At 34.1% G+C, this 13,987-nt stretch overlaps 1 protein-coding gene and 1 pseudogene across 2 annotated transcripts in view; one reads left to right on the top strand and one right to left on the bottom strand.

Annotated features, from left to right (window-relative positions):
* ERBB4 (erb-b2 receptor tyrosine kinase 4) overlaps window positions 1-13,987 on the top strand; it is a 1,117,451-nt gene that overhangs the window by 22,022 nt on the left and 1,081,442 nt on the right. The gene's annotated exons all lie outside the window — the stretch shown is intronic.
* Window positions 916-1,528, bottom strand: LOC133100497 (large ribosomal subunit protein uL13-like; annotated as a pseudogene).

Raw genomic sequence — 13,987 nt, 5'->3', positions numbered from 1 at the left:
TTAAATTCATTCTCAATGAAAAACTTAAATGATTTGGTAATTTTGATTTTTAACTGTGATTCCCAGTTATTCTAAGATTTTCAACAGATGTTACACAGAGAATATAGAAAAATTTGCAGTGATTGTGGGCCTGAAATTAAAGCCTCTGCTTAGACTTATGTCACATTGAAATTTATGGAAATCATGCAAACATACTTCAATGGGATTCAGTCCGTTGTACTTATTTGTACATTCTGCCTAGCCATTCATTTGTCCAACACCTAACAGACATTGCACAGCAGTGGGAACAGACAGCCTGATGCACAAAGGCCAAGGATATTTGGCCCTGGCTCCACAATTAGTTTATTTCAATCAGTAAGAAAGTCAGGGCTGTAGGATTTAATATACTTGCCATCCACAAAAGAACATCAGTAACAACAACACTTCAGATACTTAGAAGCTCTGGGTGATTTTATAAACAAACACATGTAAATTCATCACACTCTACTGAGGTTGCAGATTACCATGTTAAATGCATTTTAATGTTTGCTCTGTTTCTAATATATATGAGATTTGGAATTGTTGGTTGGAGGTAGAATTCTTAAAATGATAATTTTTTCCAGGTATTTTATTTTGCAGAAAATAAATTTAAGACACAGAGAGAGAAGTTATTTGCCTTAGTCACACATATATTCAAAAGCATTTATTTTCTTTTCCTTTGTACAGGCTAAACTTTTCATACTTCTGAAGTTGCAGTTATTTCTTTTTTATCATTTTATATTTTCCAGTATATAAATAAATGAATGTTTACTAAATATATCTTGAAATAAAATATTATATACTCGTTTAAAAAACTGTTTCCACAGTTTTTGTCCCCTATACTGGAAGCATTTTTTTTTTTTTTTTTTTTTTTAAGAATAAACAGTTTTATTGCGCTCAGACTAGGAATCCATGGGTCTTGAGGACCTCTGTGAATTTGTCAGTTTTCTTCTCTATGTTCTTTTTGTCCTGCTTCCGTAGCCTCAGGAGCTGCTTCTTTTTCCGGTAGTGGCTCTCGGCCTTCTCCTTTCTCTTCTCCTCCAGGGTGGCTGTTACTGCCTGGTACTTCCAGCCAACCTCACGAGCCAGCCGCCCTAGGTAGGCAAACTTCCGCACAGACTTCAGACGCACCACCTTGAGGGCGGCAGGAACCACCATCCGCTGTTTCTTGTCATAGGGTGGCGGGATCCCATCAAACACCTTGAGGCGGTCCCGAGCCGCCTGGCCTCGCTTGGTCCTGTGGGGCAGCATGCCTCGCACTGTCCGCCAGAAGATGTGGCTGGGGGCTCGGAAGTGGTAGGGGCCGCCGGAGGGGTTGGTGTCCATCCGCTTGCGGAGGAAGGCCAGGTACTTCAACTTGCTTCTGTAGGAATTGCCAGAAATGCTGATGCCCTCACAGCTGCACAACCACCACCTTTCCACCCAGAAGCACTTGCTTGGCCACGATGGCTGCCAGGCGGCCCAGGAGATGGCCTCGGCCATCGAGCGCCAGGACCTGCCTCTCCGCCATCTTCGGCAGCAGCCTGGGAAAGTTACACGGGAAGCTGTTCATCTTCCAATATTCATGAAATATTTACAGTAACACATTTAGGTGACTCAACTTACGTTGTTGCTTTTTTTCCTGTTTTTTTTGTGCCTCAGGTTACTTCTAAATGCAGCAGTGATTTTTAACACATATTACTAGATTTGGTGTAGGTATATAATGTTTCATGGGTGTGTATGAAAACTAATGCAGTTGAGTAATGATGAAAATTAAGTAAACAAGGATAGTATTTAAACAATAAAGTGAAAATTTAATAAATGTGGATATCATTGCTTTTGAGCACCTTTCTAACTTTCTTTGTAGCAAATGTAGTCATTAAAATTCTGTTTTAAGAGGGAGGGGACAGTACCATTAGACAATATTAAAAATTGGACATTTTATTTAAGGAAATGTGTTGTCAGTAATTCTTTTAGGAGGTTTTATCACAGTGTAGCAAAGCATGTTTTAACAGTTTTAGTGCATTAAATCTACACAGTTGCTGTTGACTGAGAACAATCATGAATTTAAATAAAGGGAGAAGTTAGTTGGAGTAAAATGTTCTGTTGTCTTATATCTGTAGAAGTGATTATTATTATTTTTGTTTGTTTTACTATAAAGTTTGTCTTGGTGCTTTCTGAGACCATTTTCAATTAAGAATGGGTAACCAATAAGGTAACATGGAGAATGGTCTCTGTTCTAGAGTAAAATAACTAAAACATGAGCTTTAGGTCAACAAACCTGAGTTCAAGTTCCAGGTTTGGGACTTACTAGCTGTGAGATCAGTGGGAACGAGCTATAAAGCACAGGAAGCTCAGCTCGGTGTTCTGTGATGACCTAGATGGGTGGGATGGGGGGGTGGGGTGGGAGGGAGGTACAAGAGGGAGGGGATATAGGTATTCATATAGCTGATTCACTTCATTGCACAACAGAAACTAACACAACATTGTAAAGCAATTGAACTCCAATAAAATTTTTTTTTTAAAGTATCCACATCTTTAAAATGGGAAAAAAATACTTAAAATACTTCTTCCCAAGGGTGTTTCGATGATTATGTAGGAAAATGTGTATAAAGCAGTTAGCATGACATTTGGCTCATGGTAAGTACTTGAGAAACATTACTGTATTTTTTATAGAAAAATCTTTTTAGGTGATAATTTTTAATGCTCTTTTAAAAATTATCACACTGATTTATATAAGAATCTTTTTAATATTCCATTTCGGAGTGCTGAATCTACAAAACAAGTTTATTTAATTTTATTCAATACACATTTATTGAGTGGTTAATTCTGTCCCAGGAATTATATCAGGAACATGTCAAAGAATCTAGTGAAGAAATCAGATGCAAAAATAGCTACCTTCAGTATTTTATGATAAATGGTAAGCAAAAGGTGCTCTGAAATGAAAAAGAAGCACGTTTAGCCCAACCTGGAAGTTGGAAAGATATTTCTGGGGGGAGATGGTTCCTGAAATGAGTCATGAAGATGAACAAGAATGAGTCAAATGAAGAATGGTGAAGAGGATGTTCCAGACAGAGGAACCTGTAATAATAGATTTAAAGAAGCTGGAAATTACCATGGAAAGTACAGTGAACATTTAATTCACTGTGATTAAAGCATAAACATGTTCAGGGGTGGGCAAAGGTTGAGACTGAAAATGTAGAGACACATTTCACAAGGAACCTTTTATATCCAACTAGGGGCTTGCTTGTTTGTTCTATTTCTCCCTTTTGTAAAATAATTGGTAGGGTTTATATGCTGATTTGATTTACAGAATTTATCATCTAATAAAGAATGTATGTATGTGTGTGTGTGTGTGTGTGATAATCAGGGTACATGATCCACTATTCAAATAAACTAGTATTTGGTAACCCTGATATTTAAGACATAGTGGAATATGTAGAATGAAATATTAAAGTACCAAGTAAAAGATTTTTTAGACTTGAAAATTTTGGAGAGAGAATCAAATTTAGGCTATACTCCTTGGAACATTATTGGGCTTTGGTTATAAGAAGGAGGGAAATGAGGAGGACCTACAGATTAAAGAAAACAGATTAAAATGATATTCATTGGCTTCTACCATGTATCAGGCTCTGTGCTGGGTATTTCTACAGAAATTATTCTTATATATCTGACAATACAGACCTCTTTAAAAATACATCATATCTGTATTGTTATCTATGTCCTATATATACATCTATATCTGTCAGAGAGAAAGCTGGTATTCAGAGAGGTTAAGTAGTTGCATAAAGTTAAGAGTTCATAAGAAAGATATGAAGTGGGGATTTAAGTCAAATTTCCCCTGACTCCAAAGACATGGGGGTAGGAACGACTAGTGGGTATTTCAAGTAAAATTTGGTTGAGTTGTCCCCCGTCCTTGGGGGGAAAATCATAATTAGTGTAAACTAGTCATCACCATTTCATTTCCCATCCCATTCAGCTATGAAAATGGGATAGAATTCTGGTCACTGAAAAGAGAAGTCTGACAGGTTTTAAGAAAAAGACTCTCTCACTAACGGAAAGAGATACACAGGGGAAACACTCCCTTTTTTTGGCTAGATGTCATCATGTTGGCATGTGACACCTGGAATTGTGGCAGTTCATCCTGTGGTTCCAGGTGAAGTCATCAATGAGTCCAAAGGCAAAGTGAAAGACAGGAAACACTTGGATTCTCAATGACAAATGTCAAGTCCCTGAACCAACCCTGGAATATCTCTATCTCTGGATCTCCTATATGTAAGAAATTAAATCTCATATTTTTTAAGTCCTTTACAGCCAAACTATTTTAACTGATAGAAACCCTAAATGTTCAAATGAAATGCCCTGACTTACTTGTTCAGCTATAAAGGTGGCAGATTCATTCAAATGTCTTCCTCCTTACTTTAAGTTGACTCCCTGTATGGCCATTAGGAAGAAATAGGTAAGTCTGAAGGAAACATTAGGGATCTGTTAGTGTTCGAGAATCCATGTCTGAAAGAGTTGTGAGAATGGAGACTGAAAACTAAAATGTAGGTTGCTTAGAGTTATAGGGAACACAGTTATAAATTCTAAATCTCTGTTGTACAGACAACAGCATAATTTTATTATGTCTTAAATCTGTCCTAAATTTTGTAATAGTTACAAGAGAAATAATAAAACTATCTGGCTCTTCCTCTGGATATCTTTTTAAAAAAATTTAATTAATGTATTTATTTGGCTGCCCCAGGTCTTAGTTGCGGCATGCGGGATCTTTTTTTTTTTTTTTCTTAGTTGCAGTATGCGGGATCTTTAGTCCTCTGGGTATCTTTAACTGTCCATTATTCCTTGAACATTATACTTGAATTTTAGGTAAGATTATTCGATTCTTATGAACTCTGTGTTTAGGCTAGAGGTAGTTTACTTCCCACACTGTTTTGCCTTTGGAAGCCTCATATAGGATGTTTATCAGCCTTTATCAAAAAGGCATGCTGTTTGCAGAAGGCTAAAATGGTTTGAGAAGAGACAAAAAAGGAAGCTAAACAGAAGTGGCATCTTTGGTTTTATACATCAATATTAAGTCAAACTTTTTAATATGTTGGCAGTTAGAAATATGTAATTTGGAGAAAGATTGTTTTTTTCCCTTTTAAAAATATCTATTTATTGAGCCCTGCTATACTACAAGAAACTGGACTAATTATTGACACATAAATTATTGCATTACAATTTTGGAGTAATATTTTCTTCTTAGTATTTTGTTATGATTTCATTGGCTATAATCATGAAAGTAGTAAAGTCACTTGATACTTCTGGTAATTCCATATATACTTGGAAAATAATTTTACTTCAATTCTGTAATTAATGAACATTTTAATGACTGATTAGTGACTATTGGCTTCTTCTAGATATTATTTTTTCAGATAAACATTTTACTTGTGGAATATGAATGAGGTGTTATACCATGTTAGCAAATGTCCCACTTAAAATGTTGAAGAAAGACATAATTTTAGACTTTTCAATCAGATAAGTATAATATACAAAATATGGATTGCCCTGCTATACTACCTATTGGTAATTATATGGTCTCCTACTAGTTAAGGAATTTCATAGCCTGGTAACTCATTCCATTCCTACCATGCTATAATGTTGCATTAAAATTTGTTTCTCCTGTAACTTTTAAATGTCTTAACAAATAGTACCATTGATTATGAAAAAACCCTTTAACCAAATCCTGTTTACAACTTAGAACCATTGAGATGTGAGGTGACAGGTCACTAAGATCTTAATCTGCAAAATGACCTACCTTTAAAGACTTTTCTCCTTTCTTCTATACCTTGCCAAACCAGTTTATTACTTCTGTAGTTTATATAAACATGTTGACTTCTGTATACTTCAGTTTTATTTATATTACACAATAGTCATATTGGAAATTAACCAAATTTATTATTGAATTAATCTATTAGATGGTAGAAGTTATAAAATCATCTTACCTATAGCTAAATGATTATACTTTTGTGTCATGTCTAGTAGTTGTTATGTAAGTAACTGTATATGTAAATAAATACATTGAGAGTAAAGTGAACTGAGATAGTTATGGCATGTCTCATCAGATTTAAAATGTTTCTCATTATAGAAATGTTAAAAGTTTATTTAATGTTACTTTTTAAAAAATTTTTATTGGCGTATAGTTGACTTACAATGTTGTGTTAGTTTCAGGTGTACAGCAAAGTGAATCAGTTATACATATACGTATATTCAGTCTTTTTTAGATTCCTTTCCCATATAGGCCATTACAGAGTACTGAGTAGAGTTCCCTGTGGTATACAGTAGGTCCTTATTAGTTATCTATTTTATATATAGTAGTGTGTATATGTCACTCTCAATCTCCCAATTTATCCCTCCCCCCCTTACCCCCTGGTAACCATAAGTTTGTTTTCTATATCTGTAACTCTATTTCTGTTTTGTAGATAAGTTCATTTGTACCCTTTTTTTTAGATTCCACATATAATAATGTTAACATTTTAAATGTTTTTGTAACCACATGCTACATGATGATATTTGGTAACAAATTCTTGGGATATTTCATTATTAACTAGTTGTTAATTAAGCATTGAAAGTAGTCTAAAGATCCCAAATTTAGTAAACTGCTTAATTAGGAACAGATGATCTCTGTTGAAAATGAAAGTCATATGCATATATCAACAACTTGTACCTCACCTAATAATCAATTTGTAGTATCAGTAACAACAATTTTTCACTATTTTTGGAACATATACTATATACCAGGCTCTGTGATAGATGCTTTGCATAAAATATTTCTTAAGAATCTGAAAAACATCCTGCGTAGTAGGATTTTTTATCCACATGCTGCCAATGAATAAATGAGGATGTTTAGAGGACAGTAATTTACCTAAACTTACATAATTAGTCAATAGTGGATGCAGTATTTAAATTCATATTTGTCTGACTTTAAAGCTACACATAGTTCTTCCCATTGTGATACTCCATATTAGGAATATGGAACATAAGCTTATTTGAAGTAAATTATTTACAAGTAATTCTAATCGTGTTGATTCATGATAACGGATCACTGAACACTATGCAATTATTTTTATAAAACAAATTTAAGAAACATGTTAAGATTATTAGTCTCTTACGATGCCAGACTGAAGAAGATATTTGAATGTTGACCAATAATAACCTCAACAGAATTTGACCCCATTACTATTAGTAAAGACCTTAGTATTATTTATGTAAGAAAGCAACTTTATGAAAAGCACATGGCAAATTATATGTCACAATAAAAAAGTAATTGTAACAACACAGTATGAAATGGTAAACTTCCTAATTTCACTTATTTCTAAATATTTTCACTCTGAGATTTTAAAAATTTTGCAGTTATTTGCTTTGGACTCATTATGCTTGGAGAATGGGGCTTTTAGATAATTACTTATTTATCATCATTTCCAAAGAGATTGGCAAAATACTATGAGGAGAGTTTTATGTAGGCTCCTTCCAGCTTCCACTTTTAGGGAAATATTCTGGAAAGAGAAACTTTAGGAAGAAGGAACTAGAATTTCAGCGTATATGAAAAGGAATAACAAATGATGCAAGGCCTAAGGATATTAGAAAATAAATAATTGTCACATTAATTCAAAGACAAAAGTTTTTTCAGAGGTTTTTGGCAGACTTGAAAGTGAAGAAGCAGTTGATTGTTGGAATTGGCAGATGACAAAAAAGAAGAAACTTGGAGATTCAGTGAAAGCAATACTGTTTCAGAAATATACTCATTTTTTTAAAGCTCAATAAAGTGCTTGAGGGAGGACTGCATAATTTCCATTGTGAATTTTAAGAGCCATTTTAGAAAGTCTACCAAAGAAAGTGTTCAAGAATTCTGAAATTAGGGTCATTACCCACTGTGATAACCATATATATATATTCTGAAAATGTATATTTATCAATACATACTCCTAGACTCCACCTATTATTTAGAACATTAAATTTATGGTGGCCTTGGGTTCTCTAGTAGCATTCCAGCTGTCTATGTTAATGATATGATTCTTTGATTAAGTATATGAAGAACCTTATGCCTTTGATATAAGCATTTAGCTACTTTTTATTTTTCCCACCTTTATTGAGATATAATTGACATATAATGTATAATTTTAAGGTGTACAACATGATGACTTGATACACATATATATTGTGAAATTAGCTCCTTTTTAGAGAGCTTTGAATTTGACAAAGATATAAGAAATTTAAAAAATTTTTCTGTAGAATAAATGACCCATAAAATGTGACTACCAAATTATGACACAGTCCATAAGTCCATAAGTAAATTATGTTTAATAGTTTGTCCTTATACATTAACTGGTCGGTTTGATGACATTAAAGTTAACCAAACTTGATTTCTATTTAATAATATGTGTTTGGTCTAGGATTTGATTTTACCCTGCTTACATGCTAATAAGTAGCCTGCTACTGTGTCATAGATGGTATCAGAAGAAATGAGACTCTTGGGTCAGAAACAAAGGACTTCATTACTTGTGTCACATTATTATTATTATTCTATCTCCTCTATAGGCTTTTTCAGTGTACTTTTCTGTATTATTTTTAATGCTTACTTTGGAGATTAAGCTATACATCTTCAGGTAATTCCAATGCATATTATCTGTAAATTTACTTTAAGGAATACTAACCTAGAGGGCTGAAATTGTCTCTATTAATTATTCCTTTGAGGTAAGAATTTAACCCTAGAAGAAGTGCCTAGTAAAACATAGCTTTGATTTTTGGAGGTAGTGATGCTTATCTAAAAATAAGACTCAATAACCATCTATCAGTTATATGTACCATTTTCCAATCTCCAAGGACCCTGTACTGTATGGAAGTTTGATGGGACTAGAATTTGGGGCTGTTGCAGTAGTAGTGTCACAGTCAGAGAGGAGCATGAAAAGTAGTGAATACTTGAAAAAGGAGTGTAAAAAAAAATGGATTAGGAGAATATCTCCATATGGTCCAATGCCAACCATGGCCAGTATACATATATATAGGCCAATTTTGGAACTAATATTTATTAGATGGGACATTTCAAGGAGCCTACATACACATAGACCTAACAACTAGTTTTGTTTTCCAGAAGCAGTAAATTTTCCTCTCAGTCTTTCCCCTTACACTTGCTTCATGCATCAGCATTCTTTTCTCTTCATGCCTGAGATCCCCCAGGACATAACTTGTCCACAATTGGCAAAAATCAAGACCTTCAAAAATTCAAAAATACCCGCGTTAGGCATCACAAAGCAAGCTACTTTTTGGCTGTTTCTCTAAAGGTCACATAATGCTTTGTGTTTTCTACAACATGATACGGCATGACAGAACAAAGTAGTTATCTTTTGTACTTGTCAGCATTGTTATATCAACTTCAAATGATGAAATGCTTCTGAGTACGCTGTTGCTTTTTTCCTTTGGGGGCTTACACTGATTTCTTTAAAGTATTATGTGCATCAAATAAATGATTCATTTATTATCCCTGACACCTGAAGTTTGCTAAAAAAGTATCTAGACATCATTTCAAAACTGCATTTGGATGCTATTTGCTTTTGAAGGGATAAAACTGCAGTTCATTTGGACTTTGTCTTCAAGTTACCATTTTTACTTAACATCTGTGTTTTGCAGTAGGGGAAGAGGTCATACTCTGACTGGATGTTATCAGGACAAAGTTTAGACTGTCAGGAAATAAATTTTAATGTTTAATATGTTTAATTGAGTGGTTTTTATTAAAAACTTGAGTCAAAATCATATTTTGATTCGGTAATACAAGGTGACATAACTTGTATTAGTTAGGGTAATACCGGCTGATAGAACATAAAACCCTTATGTAATAGTGGCTTAACTCAGTAGGGTTTATTTCCCTTTGCATAACAATTCAATGAAGATGTTTCTGGTTGAACTTCTGTGTAGGGTCCTACCATCTTCATATGGTTGTCAGGGTGGCCTGGTTGATGTCTCCAGCCAGATGGGGGAAAATGGAATGGAAGGTTGCATGTGGAAAGTTTCTATGAGCCAAACCTGAGAGTGGCATACACTCTTTTTGCCCGTATTCTCTTGGCTAGGATTTAATTCATTGACATACCCAACTCCAAGGGAAATATGTTCAAGCTGTGTGCTTAGAAGTGGCTTTGGTAAACAGCCAGCTGCCTCTGCTCTAGGAACCTTAATTGGGGAGATTCTCTGTTATGGTGGAGAGAGATTTAAATTCGAGGTCAGTCAGCCTTAAGATAAAATGTAGCTCAGCCAGTTATAAGCTATGTAACCCTGGGAAAATTATTAATCTTCTATTTGCCAGAGTAGACTGAATCATAGAATAGGAAAATAACACCTACTGCACAGGATTGTTAAAGATTAAATGATATAATGTGTATAAAGTGCTTAGCACGATGCAAGGAACATTAGAAACACTTGAAAATGATAGTTTTAATTTTTATTGTTAAGTTATATATTCTATGATGGTCTATAATAAATATGATTTCATTGAACATTAGCTTAGTTCAATACCAAAGTAATTTTTAAAACGGAATTATTTTATGTATAAGCCATAGCAGTCCAAGAAAATTGTGCATTTTAGCAGCTGTCCAAAGCAAATGAATACATAAATATTTATGCAGCAGAACTAAATTTGGGGGCAGATAGGACACAAACTCAACATTTACTTGGTTTTCAGGCAGTGGATGCTAACTTTGAAGGGTTTTAACTGAATAAATTTGCTTCTTGGTTGAATTTGATAAGGAAGGAAATTAAAAACCTTTAGGATAATTAGAAGAGTAAAATTATATATAGTCTTAGTCCATTTGGGCTGCTATAACAGAATATCAAAGACTGGGTGGCTTAAACAACAAACTTTATTTCTCTTAGTTCTAGAGGCTGGAAAGTCCAAGATCAAGGTGCCAGCAGATATTGTGTCTGCTGAGAGCCCACTTACTGGTTCATAGATGGCCATCTTCTCCTTATGTCTTCACATGGCAGAAGAGGTGAGGGAGCTCTCTGGGGTCTCTTTTATAAGGGATTAATCCCGTTCATGAGGAATTCACCCTCATGACCTAATCATCACTTATCAAAGGACCTATCATCACACTGGGGGTTAGGTTTCAACCTACACAACACAAACATACAAGTCTATAGGAAGTGTGTATGTATACGTGTACCTATATCTACATTCATATCTGTCTATATATCTATCTATCTGTCTATCTAAAGAGACTATCATTTCTCTAATGTCTATCCTATGATAACATATCTCTCTTGTAATTTTAATATTTTTATATCTTGGTTATTCAAATCATTTAAAATCTAATATAATTACAGTTATATATTCATAAAGAAGAAAAATGTGCTGCATACTTTAATGTCATGGGACTTACTGTATAAATAATCCATGAGAATCCACTTTTAGAAAAAGTACAGCTCTTCTTTAACAGAAATAACATGATTTACCTGCTACTTTTCCTTCTACATAAAAGAATCTAGAGGAGAAAAAAATCATATTAAGACTAAACATGAAAGTATAAAACTGTGCTTTTAAAAAATTAATAAAATTCATATTTCTGTTCAGTTTTCAGAGACCCCAGATCCTTGGCTGCATATAGTTCTAGATCATTCATTTATAGTTTTATATTTTAAAAGCTTTCTTCATCTTGATTCATAAAATGATTTCTTGAGTTTCTCTTAGCATTGAAACGTAATGACATCTTGTCATCACTAAGTCTTCTGTGAAGAAAAAACAGGACTGAACTTGATCTTTTCTTTGTACTGGGCAGTGAATGATAGGGTTTGAGGAGAGTGATTTTTTCAGCTTTAGACCAGAGTAAATATTTCAAGACAGGTATGGTTTCCAGAGTAAAGTCTTACCCTTGTTATAAGTACTTGCATACTAAATCCAAAATCCTGAAAATACCTTATTTTCTGTGATTGTCAAAGAAGTATGTGATTGGGAAATTTTTTTCACTTTCATTGCAATTCTGTTGTTCCCTGAATTTATTAGATAGCTACTGAGCTAGTTTGACTTATCAAGTGTCTTAAGTAATTTCTGCCTAATCAGTTGATGAGTATTTACGTGGATTGGGGTTTGACCTTGTCTAGAGCATCATCAGTCCACATTCAAATTCAGTTATACATGTCACAAGGCTTACTTCATGCCAGCAAATAGACAAATCACACATCCCCAAGATGTCAAGGTAAGTCAACATAGAGGATTTGGGGGGAAGGGTTTTTTAGTGCTAGAATTGACTTTGGAAAACGAGAATCTATTCATGCTCCTTTTGTCTACCTTGTGTCATTAAATGTGTGAGTGTATATCTCTGTCCTCTGTAATTGAAGATACTGCTGCTGGTATTATGTGCTATGTAAAAGTGTGTCTACAAAGACAGTGTGGTAGCACACTGTCTACACAGTGCAGAAAATCAGGTTACCCTCTTCATAATGTCTATCAATGTTATTTTCAGGGTCTGTTGATATTTATGAATTTCCTCCCTCTTTTCTCATTCAAATAGAATTAACCTTTAAGGAAGGACAAAGAGTATTTCTTCAGGATATATCAAGTATATTCCCAGGATTTTCTAACCTACTGGACAGTTTCTAAGATTCCAGTTTGCTTTCTTAAACTTACTTTCTTTTCCTCTTTTACCTTCTACTTCCCCTGAAAGTAAATGCATAGCATTACATGAAGAATTAGGGAGATCTCAGCTCTATAGATAGATTGAACATTTTTTGTAATTTTTTCTAGCTTCTTGGTTCAGTGTTTGTTATTCGCTGGAGAGCAAATACTTTGTATAGCAAAGGTAGACATTATAAGCCTTCTAAACATGTCTGTGTTGCGTGACAAAAGTTATTGCTCCTCCCTAATCAGCCTGAGAATATGTTTTCTTATTGTTCCCTAGAAAGAAACTGGTGAGTCAACAAAATGACAAAAATAATTAATTAAAGTCTAGGACCACTTTTATAATACCCCTATAGTAGTCATTTATATGTTAATATTTTATAATGACTAGTTTAATAGACAGATGGTGGTTCATATTACAGTATGAGAGTGGGGCATTTCCTTGGGCCAATGATTATCTACCCAGTTTTCAATTAGAGAAGACTGCCAATTACCTGGAGTGGTTTTTATTTTAATTACTGGATGATTAAGACAGCTAGGTAACCGGCCCAGAGGAAGGAGAACGAAACTGTGTGTGTGAATCCTTATTATGCAAACCCATAAAATAAATAAAGGCCATGCAAAGAAACTCTCGATGAAATGGTAGATAATTTACCTGAGGCAGTCCATATTCTTTTACTCATTTGATCACTAAAAAGTGAGTTTAAAATGTTAAACTGGCTGTTTGTGAACTAGACATTATTTTTCTGTAAGGAAATATAAATTCAGAGGAAAGGAATTATTTGTTAGCAATCAGTGTTCAACATTTATGTTTAACATAAAATCAGTGTTCAACATTTTATGTTTAACATACCGTGTTTTGATATGGTATTATCTCATTAAGAGAAGTCATTTATAGAGTGATCTTTGCTCCCTGAAGTATGGCTGAGACTTGAGGCAGAAAGATCACATGAATAAATTCCTGATTTTCTGGTCTTGTCTATAAAAATCTTCGGATTTTTTACTCAAGCTTCTTTTCTACATCTCCAGCTATCCTCTGAATATTTTTAGTTAAGTGTTTCCCATCATATTAACTTCAACAAATCTAAACCAATCTTATTTTCTCCCCAAACAAGGTTTGTTCTCAAGATTTTGTGTTCTCGTCTCTGCCAAAGAAACTACTATTTTAACATTCCTTCAGACAAGAATGGTTATAGTTATTGATTCTGTGCTACCATCTTCCTTTCTTTGTCCATCATCCTTTGAAAAATTTCTTAGGCTAGTATCTTTATCTCCATTTAGGCTATCATTCCTATCCAGAGTTTCATAGACTCACAACTAAAGAACTGCAGTAGGCTTTGCTGAGAA

Source organism: Eubalaena glacialis, chromosome 1 (assembly GCF_028564815.1).
Source record: "Eubalaena glacialis isolate mEubGla1 chromosome 1, mEubGla1.1.hap2.+ XY, whole genome shotgun sequence".
NCBI classification, from domain to species: Eukaryota; Metazoa; Chordata; class Mammalia; order Artiodactyla; family Balaenidae; genus Eubalaena; species Eubalaena glacialis.
This window is presented reverse-complemented; position numbering and strand designations above follow the sequence as displayed.